The sequence below is a fragment of the Gavia stellata genome, chromosome 6 (assembly GCF_030936135.1).
Source record: "Gavia stellata isolate bGavSte3 chromosome 6, bGavSte3.hap2, whole genome shotgun sequence".
Lineage (NCBI taxonomy): Eukaryota > Metazoa > Chordata > Aves > Gaviiformes > Gaviidae > Gavia > Gavia stellata.
The window spans coordinates 5,388,920-5,400,444 of NC_082599.1; the positions used below are offsets into that span (position 1 = coordinate 5,388,920).

Consider the following 11,525-nt stretch of genomic DNA (forward strand, 5'->3'; position numbering starts at 1 on the left):
GGATAAATAGCCTATTCCTGGAAGTGCTTTTTCTGTGATTGCGTCTATGGGCTTAGATTTAAGGTCAGACTACCTGACTTAACAAATTGAGGAGTATCAGCTGATCCATGGTAACTAACCAAGTTCGTGCAGGAGTACTGCCATGCCTCCTAGCCTTCTGCCTCAGTTTCTGAAATCATCTCCCTTAAACCAGTAATTCTCAAACCCCAATGCCTGGGCTGTGACCCAGCGGTATAAGGAGCATCCTAAAAGACAGCCCCTAAAATATACAGGCATAAGCTAACAACCTATGCTTGGTCTCCGTACCAAGCTTGACATTTCCTTTCACATTGATTTCAAGGGTGGGAGAGAGAAAACACAACCCTGTCTACAGTTGCTGCTGGACAGAAAAGTCCCGTTGTTGCCTCCTCCATCAGGCAGGAAGGACCTTCAGATTGGTGCTGGAAGGTCACATATTTCATTGCTATCTTGTTTTCCGTGAAACTGCAGCCCGCTGCTTCCCAAGGCTGAGGACCCAGCCCCTCTGGGCTCACTTAGGAGATGTCACAGACTGGCTGCCATCCGCAGGTTTCTCTCATGAGAAGTCAGCTGGCAAGCTGCTGGTCCTCACACCGCTCGTGTGTTTTGAAATCTGTTCAGCTTTATTAGGAGCAGGAAACCAGCACAGCATCATGAGCCGAGGATGAAAACAGTGGCACTGCAAAGGTCTGGCATTTTTAATTTTTCACTCTGATTTCCTCTTTCTAAACCCAAAACTTACAATGATTGGGGTTTTTTCTCCCTAGGTTTTTTCAGGGTGGGAGGCATGCAGCAGTGCGTATGGCAATCAATGAGGTTTGTGCTGTTAGTTGATCCAGGAAAGGACCGATGTGGATAGCAAGGCAATTTTCAAGATCTGCACAGAGAATTGCATGGCCATTATCATTGTGTTCAAATAGTAATTTGGTTTCTAAGCCCCCTATAGAGTCCTAAAATACTACCCCGGCCATCAGATGACCTGGGATGTATGACACGGAGGAGACCTGGAGCCAGCAGTCCTGACACCCTCAGCTCGCTTGTGCCAGATGAGAGGTAGGAGGTTGGAAAACCTCAGGTAATCGCTTGGACCACATTCAAACCACTTCCTATGGAGTCTGATAAAGCCTTAAACATCAGCGGCACTGGGGGACGGGTGTGAACAGTATCATCCAGAACAGCAACAGACTCAGCATGCTCTGCAGCCAGTGGGGAGCTGCAGGACCCCGTTCAAACAACCCTTAAATGGTGCTTTTATTTTTTCCCACTGATGGTGTACAGAACTAGAGGTCTGGCAGCCCTGGCAATGCAAAGTCCTGAAGTAACCATGGTTTTCATGATAGCAGTAGGTACCCAAGTCTGGAATGAGCTCCACAGCTGGCAGTTTGAGGAGAGCCCTTGGTTTTACAGTGCTGTATCTGGTGGGCAAATTTTTCCCAGCCCCACACCGTGACCCTGATGTTTGCAGCTGGAAAACCACAAAGGAAAAAGCCTCATAGTGCAACATCCTAAGCCATTTACTACAAAATAAAGCAATTAAGGACCGGAAACACTTCCAAACAAAGTGCTACAGAGACATGACGATGTTAGTTTTGTCTGGACCTGAGCCCGGGACCTGTGACTAGACCTGTTGTATACCCACACCTTCAAAGACAGAGCCTGGGCTGTACTCCTGTTCTCCTATCGCAGGGTGAGAGCTTCCCTGGAGCCGCCGAAAGAGCCCAAACACTTTCTTCTGTAATCTGTCATGACTGTCAGGATGCCAAGAGACATGCCAGACCCAGACCCTGGGCCAAAATAACTATGTAGGCATGCCCAGAAAGGAGAGCTGGCACAAGGTATTGTATAAAGTGAGATATGTGAAGCCGCAGGCAAATAGTTTGGTAATCACACGGGTAGGTTAGGCTTGGCAGAAGGCAGAGTACGTCTGCTCATCAAGAAAGGAAGAGGTAAAACTTTATCAGCTTGGAAAAGGCTTGGAGCCTGTCTTAGTGGGAGCTCAGGAGAGCTTCAAGGGGTTAAACAAAAATAATTGCCCCAGAAAGGTTGAGGCGAACAGACTGAGTGATGTCCCAGTGAGGCCACAAACACCTTTTCAAAAGAGGTTGTCCCAGAAAAAAGGATTGCATTCCCAATAATGAATCCCGTTTCATGATAAGGTTCAGGAGTAACTGGAGGAAGGAGCATGCACCTTGCTCAGTGCTTGTGCAGGGGGATCTTCCACGTGTCTCTTCATCTCAGTATTGAAAGTTAAACCCCAAAGGATGGGAGAGGACAATTCGGTCCCCGCAGCTGGGGATAACTATGGCACAGTGCGTCAGCGAGGCAGACCACGGAGACACTGCACAAAAGCGTTGCACCTGATCAGCTTTGGCAACTTGGGGTTATATTCCCAAAGAGGTTGTTAGCCGTGCTTACAGCCATCCAGTCCCGTGCTGAACATTTTTGATCAAAGTCTTTCCAAGCTGATCTATTTTCAGCCCAACCCACTCAATACCTTGAGTGCTACACAGCTCTTTTAGCTGCTCTTAGGTAAACATGCTGTCGCTCTTTGGCATTTTGCCTCGCTAAGCCCAAAAATACAAGTGGCACAGAAAATAAGAGAAGCTGTTCTCCTTCGCCAGGAAAAATGATGCTATTTCTGAAATAAACTGTTTTTAATACACCTTACCAGCCATGCACGTATACACGCATGTATAAATATACTTGAACTGGAGGTCCAGCTGTCGGCATCATGTATGCCTATATGGAGGCAGAAACAGAGAGGGAATTATGTACATATAAACCTGGACACAACTTCAGTCCAGTCTGTGTCCGAATGCAGAGTCTTGGTTATGCTGAGATATCAGGGTCTGACTCCTATTAAAACAGGTTCACATATACTGGTCCAAGCTCAAAGCAGTGGGTTATAGTCTGTCCTAGAGAGCTGCTTCTGCTGTGGCTGTCCTGAGGGAGGGTGACCACCATGATGCCCATGCTGGGAAGTGCTTTGCACCCCATGGTGGAGCGGGGGGTAAGGAACAGATGCTCTAGGGACCCCTCTGAGCTAAGATCCATACTTCGCTGCTGGTGGCTGTGCACGCCAAATAGGTGTTGTCCATTCCTGGCTCGCATCCTTGTTTCTCCACGGGCTGAGGTGGCCCCACGCAAGCACTGCACAGGAAACATTTCATGGGTCTTCCCTCTGTCAGCATCCCTGGGGCTGAACCAGAGCAGGCTGGAGCAGATCAAAATCAGAGCTCAATCCATGGCAGACCTTGTTTTTGAGGAATGACAGTGACACTGGCCAGATCTTGAAGTCATGTTTTCAGTTTTCCCCTTACTAAGTAAACACATAGAAGTCAACAACAGATGGAGCATCACATGGAGTTACGCAGGTCAGCACAGACTTCAGAGACCCTGCGAATCTGAAGAAGAAATCATTTGGAGGGGGAAGCAGCTGGGAGATAATTCTGAGAGATTGAGAAAGAAAGCAAAAAATATGGGCGTGAGCTGCCTCCTCTGTCATATGCAGCTGAAAGTTTTGGTTTCATGGAAGATGACAAAGATGGGCAGATAACAAAGCAAGCCAACAGCTCCTGCGTAGGAAAGTTTTTTGGTTTTTTCTTTGGCTGGAGACTAAAGAATGCAAGCAAAAAGGTGTTAAACAGATAATGAAACGGGCAGGAGTAAAGCAGGCAAATGCAAAACAAAACCAGATTCTGTGTTACAAGAGCAGATTGAAGCGATGTGACAGAGAAGGAGAGCTTTTTCAGTTGTTTATATAGTACTGCGGGGAGTCTGGGGTGACAGACGAGGGATTCAGGCGAGTGGAGTGCTGCAGTAATGGGCTGTTACGTGTGGAGGAAGGCGGAAGGGAGGAAAGGGAGCAGAGGACACCTATTAATAAAAAATCCACATTCCAGTTAAGATTTATTGATAGCTCAGAGCCAGAGAGTCTTTCATGCCTTTGCATCTTTGAGCTAACATTACCCAAGAGTGGGTAGTGGTGGGGATCTGTTATGAACCATTGAATTCAAGTGGAGAAGAGCTTCAGCCTTTAATATGCAGAAACGAAAAGACTTTGGTTAATAGAGATTTCAGTCCAAGAAACCTGCGCTGTAATAGCAGAATAGCATTAGTGTTTCTAAAAACACAGCTGGTCATTTCTGAACATGCAATATCACGCATCGAAAATGAAGTCACTCAGTTGAGGACCTCAGTATGGTGGCTATGGTTGAATTCAAAGCTGGACGAAAAATTAATGCTTGCCTTGGGACCGGTGTTTACTAGCTAGTGACATTCAAGGAAAGGACAGTCCCATCTGGTCATGGGGAGAGCAGTGACAGTGCAAAAAGACAGAGTGATCACCGTGGCAAGCAGCAGGCCAAAGGAGGGTCAGAAGGGACTGGTTCCATCTTGGAGGTGGAGGGCTGAGTCAATACGAGAGGGATACAGAGGTAAGGTTGCTTCCACGCAGGGTGTTAATGAAACAGGTACCGGGAAGTTCCCGTTAAAAACAATGCTGGGAAGTTGGGGATGGTGAGTCACCATGTCGTGGTCTAACCCCAGCCGGCAACTAAGCACCACAGCCGCTCGCTCACTCCCCCCAGGTGGGATGAAAATAATCTGAGAGCTGGAGGTAATTATCACAGGGAGAGGGTTAACAAACACAAGCTAAAATTGGAAGTGGACTTGATTACAGCTAAGGATTGCCTCCGAGGGGTGAGAATATGGGGCTGCTAATCTAGCAGAGAAAAAAGTGACAATAGCAGAGAGCTGGAAAGCTGAGGTCCTGCATTAGAAAGGAGGCAGTTTTTTTAACGTAGATGGTGATGAATGATTAGAACACACTTAAAGGGCAGCAGTATATGTTCCCCCACGCCAAACCTTGTGTGCAGCTAGCAGACACTTTGGCAGGCCATGGAGGGAAAGAGGCACCTTGGAGGCACCATAACTCGTTTGGTCCATTTTGGATTTCTGCTGGAAGATGGGATGAGTGTGTCCTGGCCTCCATCAACTGTTCCATCCGAATTTCAACAGATGTAGGTAGATAAATCCAGCACCTGATACTTTCAAATCAAGGCTACTCACACGGCAAGTTGAGCTTTAAGCCAGAAGACGGACTCCCCAGGGGTAACTGGTATCTTTAATAGCCTGTGAACAGTCAGAGGTTGGGATTTTCCTGCCTCCAGCCTGTGCATCCCCACTCATGCTGTGTGAGATATGCTGGAGATGCCAGGCAATTTACCTATCGACAGCTCTTCATGTTGAGCAAATATTTGTCTTATCACGGTTTTAATGTGCCAATCTCAGTGATAGCTAAATGTCAACCACAAAATAAAGCAGCGCCGCCTGGGAAAGACCCAGCTCTCTGCCGCACGTTGCTTGTGTAGCTTGAGGTTTTATCAGTATGTCGGGTGCAAAGTCCGACCGTGAAGAAACATGAAGAAACCTTCTATTTCTAAAGGTGGTGTTTGAGGGGAATTGGGGGCATTTTGGCCCATTGTGGCTGTTGTAGCAGTCCACGGAGTATTAGTACTGGGTATGGTGATCAGTAATGACCACTGAGACCAAGCCCCCAGCTTTGCACCCCCTCTCCCTCTTGTTCCTGGTGGCTCTGTCGTTTCTGACACCGATTTCTCTCTGGTGTTTGAAGCCAAGTTTCTCCTCCAGTGACGGAGTGTCCCCCCGTCCGGAAGGGGCTGCAGCGGGGAGCCATGGCTCCGCGGTGACATTTGGAGTGACCGGGAGGTCGCTCAGATGGAAGAAAACAAAGGCAGCGACCGTCCTGCGGTGCAGGGCAGCCACAGAGCTGCCCCTGCGGAGAGGAAAACACAAGCAGGACATTTAAGACCTGCATTTTGCTTCAGACCACATTCCTTCTACTTTCTGTAAAATATTTTTTAAAATCACTGGCAAACCTTTAGTTTTCTTTCTTTTCTCTTTTCTCTTTTCTCTTTTCTCTTTTCTCTTTTTTCTTTTCTTTTCTTTTCTTTTCTTTTCTTTTCTTTTCTTTTCTTTTCTTTTCTTTTCTTTTCTTTTCTTTTCTTTTCTTTTCTTTTCTTTTCTTTTCTTTTCTTTTCTTTTCTTCTTTTCCTTTTCTTTTCTTCTCCTTTTCATTTTTCTCTTTTATCTTTTCTTTTCTTTTCTTTTCTTTTCTTTTGTTTTCCTTTTTTTTTCTTTTCCTTTTCTTTTCTTCTCCTTTTCATTTTTCTCTTTTCTTTTCTTTTCTTTTGTTTTCCTTTTTTCTTTTCTTTTCCTTTTCTCTTTTATTTTATTTTATTTTCTCTTTTCTTTCCTATTTTATTTTATTTTATTTTATTTTATTTTATTTTATTTTATTTTATTTTATTTTATTTTCCTCTCCTCTCCTCTCCTCTCCTCTCCTCTCCTCTCCTCTCCTCTCCTCTCCTCTCCCTTTCCTTTTCTCATCCTTTCTCCTTCCCAGTCCTCTCCTTTCTTCTTTCTCTCTCACAGTGAAAAATGAGGACCATGAGGACTCTGCCTCCGTGGACCTGGGTATGTGCTGTGGACGGAGGAGCCAGGGCAGCAGCAGGGAGGGCTGACCTTGCAGCACAGGGGGAAGCGGCTGCCAGCTCCGGTTTGATGGCAGTCGGTGTTTGTGTTACAGTAAGGAGGGGGAGAGGAGTTCTGGGAAAGGGCTGGGGAGGGCTGGGCGGTGAAGGAAAACAAAATGGCAAAGAGCTTGAGAGCGACGCAGCAGGGCTGAGATCTCTTGTGCATCTGCCTCTCTCTCAACTGGGTGTAAAGTCCCCATTTCTCCAGCCAGTTGTAACTCTCTGGGGAGAGGAGGGAGGGAGAATCCATGGAGATGTCCTGGGACATCCCCAAAATGAAGCCAGATTCTTCTGGAACTGTCTGTAGAAACCCAGCGCTGTAAGGGGGACTGAGCCCCTGCTGTAGGATCCTTGGGGCTGTATGAAAAGTCTGTAGGAAGATACTCACCATGGACTGAATTAATTCCAATCTTTCCTTGCCACATCCTTATCATCATCCTTAATGCAATACGTGCAAGGACCCTGGTGAGCACATTGACTTGTGCTTATAGGGTCAGAGAATAAATCGGGTTGGAAGGGACTTCAGGAGGTCACCTAGCCAAGTCTTCTGCCCAGAGTAGGAAGTCACCAAGCACTCATCAGGTGGGTTTCCCCCTCTCAGGTGGCAAAAACTGCTGTACGAGTGCTCTTTCTATTTGTCAGGCTGTATCTAGAGCTGTACAGACTCTGGCCTTGACACCTTGCAAGCTGCTGTGAAAATTCTGCATAATTGGGTGACTTCAAGACAGGACTATATCGTGCCCCATTCTTGCATTAGTGACTTGCCATGTCCCACGCCAGCCTGCTCAGTGAGGTGGCTTTCCCACCCTTGCTGCCTCTGCTCCTGCCCCCTTCCATGCTGCCCTGAAGCTCCCTCTCAGGGCTGGTGATCATTCCCTTTCCCTGGACTCCTAACTCAAACTGCACGTCTTTCTCCTCCTGCCCTGGGCTACCTGCTCCTCAACTTCTGCTTTGGTTTAAAAATGGTTTAAAAATATATCCAAGTATATACAATGTGTTTGCAACATCCTTTGAGTCAGAATATTGTTTGTTGTTGCAACCTCTCTCCACGTTACCTTCCTCTTCCTTTGCCTCCTCTGATGCTCTCTCCCTGACATACTTCACCTTGGAAAGGGCTTTTCTTTGCAACTGCTCAAAATAAGAAGAAGGGAAAAAGCTTTGGTAGGTTTTACTGTTGGTTTTTTCTCCAGAGTATTTGGAAAGGTTTGTGGTGGTTGTTGCCTTTTAAAACCTTAAAGGTAAATTTCAATCCTGAAGCTTTCCATCCTGGTAATGGGGTTTTTGCCAGAAAAATAAGGGGAAGGGAAGCCTGAAGGAGCAGTGGAATTTTGTTTTCCAACTTCATTGCATAAAGAAACATGGACAGCTTTTACCAACATTTTCACTTGCAGAAAGACAATTTGTTAGTGATTTATGGGGTCCATTTTTACTTTAGATGAAGACGAATAAAAGCAAAGTCTTTGCTACAACACAGTGTGCTTATCTTTTCCACTACAGGCTGGAGGACACACTCCAGCGCAGAGGACAAGGAGCACACGCAGGCCTGCTCCTTAGCAGTGGAGCAAGGTATTGCTTTAATGCCAACGGTACTCTGAATGCAGGTCTGTACTCCACATCTTCCTTTGCTAAGTCTAACAAAGACTACAGGCTGCCAGGAAGGAAGTAGGCACACAACAGTAGAGAGAGAAAACAGAGTTCAGGGCTTCCAGCTCCAAACTTGTCAACCCAGGACCTCAACTCCTGGCTCTTGGGCTTGTGTGAGGATGCTCTTCCCAATGTCTGATCCATCCCTGTGCTGTACATTAAAAGACTTCCACCACTTTCAGCAGACTCTGGATTAGCTCCATAGCACACTACCCAGGAGAGATGTGCTGCAGCTGACACCGAAACCCTGCCAGGAGCTGCTGGATGATTATGGGCATTGCCTTGAGGGACGCGAAGTTCACCATGGCTCCAGCTTTTGAAATCCTAACTGTGCTCTCGCTGGGAGGTTACTTAGGCTGTGGTTTCACAGATGTCTCATGGAATCACAGAAAACAGGGTGCCTAAAGTGATACCAGATGTCTGTGACAAGCAGCTGAACCCCGCCTCTGGCTGGGAGGGTGGTGAAGCACTGGAGTCACCCCAGGGAAGATGATGGATCTCCATCACCAGAGGTTTCTAAGGTTAAGGAGAAGAAATGTCCATCAGGAGTGACACAGGCTGAGTCAATCCTGCATGAGGACAGAAACCGAGTCCTGCCCGTGCAGAGTCCAAAGGGCTGTACGTAAGCTCAGGCTCTGCCTTCCTATGATGGTCACTGGGGACCTTGGCAGGATTCAGGGTCCCATGCATAGGCATTGGGGTCTGTTGGAGGTGCCATCAGGGATCCTGCCATGACTCATCATGGTTGGACTTGATCTTACAGGTCTTTTCCAACCTTAATGATTCTGTGATTCTGTGACTCTAAACTGTACCCCTCTGGCCTCGGGGGACACTTATCTCAGCCTCGCAGGGTGACTATGCCAGTCAGCACTTGACTGTCAGGGGCTGTGGAGGAGTTTCCTGACCTGGGGCTCTTGGAGGGATAAACTGGACAAGCTAACATACACCATCAGCAATCCACTTACTCCAGTTCAGAGGGAGATGGGAAAGAGGAGGTGGCATAGGAGATGCCCAGGAGGAAAGCCCACCCAGGAACCACAGGCGAGGGCACCCACATAAGCAGGGGGGTAGCTGGAGAAGCAGCACCCTTTTATATGTCAGTGCGGCTGTGTAGAATCACCAACAGCATTGTACAAGCTACTCTTGGCCTGACCCAAAGCCCTTTGGAGCAAATAAGGAAAAGCATTGCTTCCAAGAACAACCTGGATGGGGTGCAATCAGGGAGAAGGGCAAGAAGAGTTGTGCAACCATCTGCCAAGCATTTGTCTGGGAGAAAATAAATGCCAAGCAGTGCTTGTTCCCTCCCCTGTATCCATTCCCTCCTTCAGGTAGATCTGCCCCAAAGGGAAAATCTGATAGTTTTGGATTGGGTCTTCTGCATGGAGACTGGGCTTAGCGGCAAGGCAGCCAGCCCTCTGTGTGATGCCCGTGCTGGGAACGCTGCACGTGGCTAGGTTCAATTAAAATGTTTCACAGCAGTGAGACCGACGGGGATCAGAGGCACAAGAAGCAGGCTGACCTATTCGCAGACAAATTAGTCTTATAAATAAAATGAATGTGTGCAGGACAAACAGTGAGCCTGTCAACCGAGCAAGTCCTGCTGGAGCACTGGGAAATATTTTATTGGGAAATAAAGTCTTAAATGCCATTCTCCATGCATGGATGGGGACTGTGTGGCTTTTCATCCACGAGCCCTTGCCTGCCCGCTCTCCCCGCTGCCTGCTCCTGCATATTGATTCATGGCTGAACGGAAACCTTCAATTCCCTTTGGTGGCTTCGGAGAGTGTGATTGACACCTGCAGGACTTCAGCTCCTCCGGTGCCCAGAAACACAGCGAGCAGAGCTCGGGGCCATAGGGACATCACCGACAGGAGTCATGTCCTCACCAGGCCAGGCTGCAAGAGCCCTGGTGCTTCCCATACCTCCATCACACCATCTTCTCGCCACTGATGCCATTAGCATGGGGTCAGAGGGGACAAACTGTTCCCAGACACGTTTTTCCCAGGTCCGTCCTCATATCCTTCCCTCCTTGGCCAGAATTAGCCAAAAAAAAAAAAAAAAGAAAAGCTGAATTCCCATCTCTTTCCCATCAAGTTGACTCATCCTGCAAAGGGCTCAGCCCCTCTCACCCTTTCTGAGGACACGGGGACTGGGGGTGTTCAGCAGCATCAGCCCCAACCTCCTGAAACCCCAACATAGGCCAGGTGGGTGTAAAAGAAGCTTTGCTGACGCCTCCAACCCCAGTAGACATTTAATGGCACTTGTACCAGTGCTAATTACATCTTCACATTTTCCCTCTGTATTTTGGTATTTATTTTGGAAAAGCTCCTCCCTGGAGTCATTTTCTTCCTCAGCTTTAAAACAACAACAATAACACCACCGCGCTTGCTTTTCCCTTGGCTGTTTCCCTCATTATTATAACTCTGCCATTCTGCTCCTGTACAGTCAGCAGAGGAGTTCAATCAGGCTGATGAGTAAAAGTGCATAATTTTATGGCTGCATATCAACTGCCTGTTATTAAACTAATCAATCAGCTTCAGTGCTGCTACCAGTACAGCGCAGGAGAGGAGAAGGCAGAGGAATTGCTATGCTGTTATTTTTCCAAAAGGACAAAAAAAATAATAAAAAATCCAATCCGGTCTATCAAATTCTTCAGCTTGCCCTTCTTTGCAGGGACAAATGACTCCAGTGAGTTATGGAGTAGGTGACATGCAGCAAGGTAGCAAGGAGTTTGCACTGGACTTTTCACTGCCCTTCTGCTCAGCTGCAGTGCTAAGCTGTAAAGCTCAGCAATTGCCATGCTCCAAAGCCCAGGAAAGTCATCAGGTACTCTCTTATCACATCTCACAGTGACCCACTATAGATGCCTCAGACCTCCTCCAGCAAAACATTTAGGCATATGTTAAGTTAATCTCATTGAAACCAGTAAGATCATCACTTGTACCCATTTTTGCTGCACAGCACTCAATTTTGGCCTTAGGGTCAGCAGCCATTGAAGAAGTTAGGGAACCGATTTCCAGTGGCCTTACCCCCTGTAGTCACCTCCCGTGATGATTCTGGTGAGACTTATGGTGTGGCAGAAGGAAGAAAAAGATGCATGCATCTCCTCTCCAGGAAGAAAGCAGACTCCTTCATGTATTCACTACCTGGAAATGCAGAAGTGCCTTTGTGGCCAAGAAGGCCAGTGGCATCCCGGGGTGCATCAAGAAGTGTGGCAAGCGGGTCGAGGGAGGTTATCCTCCCCCTCTACTCTGCCCTGGTGAGGCCGCATCTGGAGTACTGTGTCCAGTTCTGGGCTCCCCGGTT

General features: G+C 47.5%; 1 long non-coding RNA gene across 1 annotated transcript; it reads left to right on the forward strand.

Moving 5' to 3' along the window:
- Positions 1-5,747: 5,747 nt before the first annotated feature.
- Positions 5,748-7,639, forward strand: LOC132317240 (uncharacterized). The gene is made up of 3 exons (XR_009484042.1): positions 5,748-5,888; positions 6,475-6,627; positions 7,218-7,639. It is a non-coding gene; the product is annotated as an uncharacterized LOC132317240 (long non-coding RNA).
- The last annotated feature ends 3,886 nt before the right edge of the window (positions 7,640-11,525 follow it).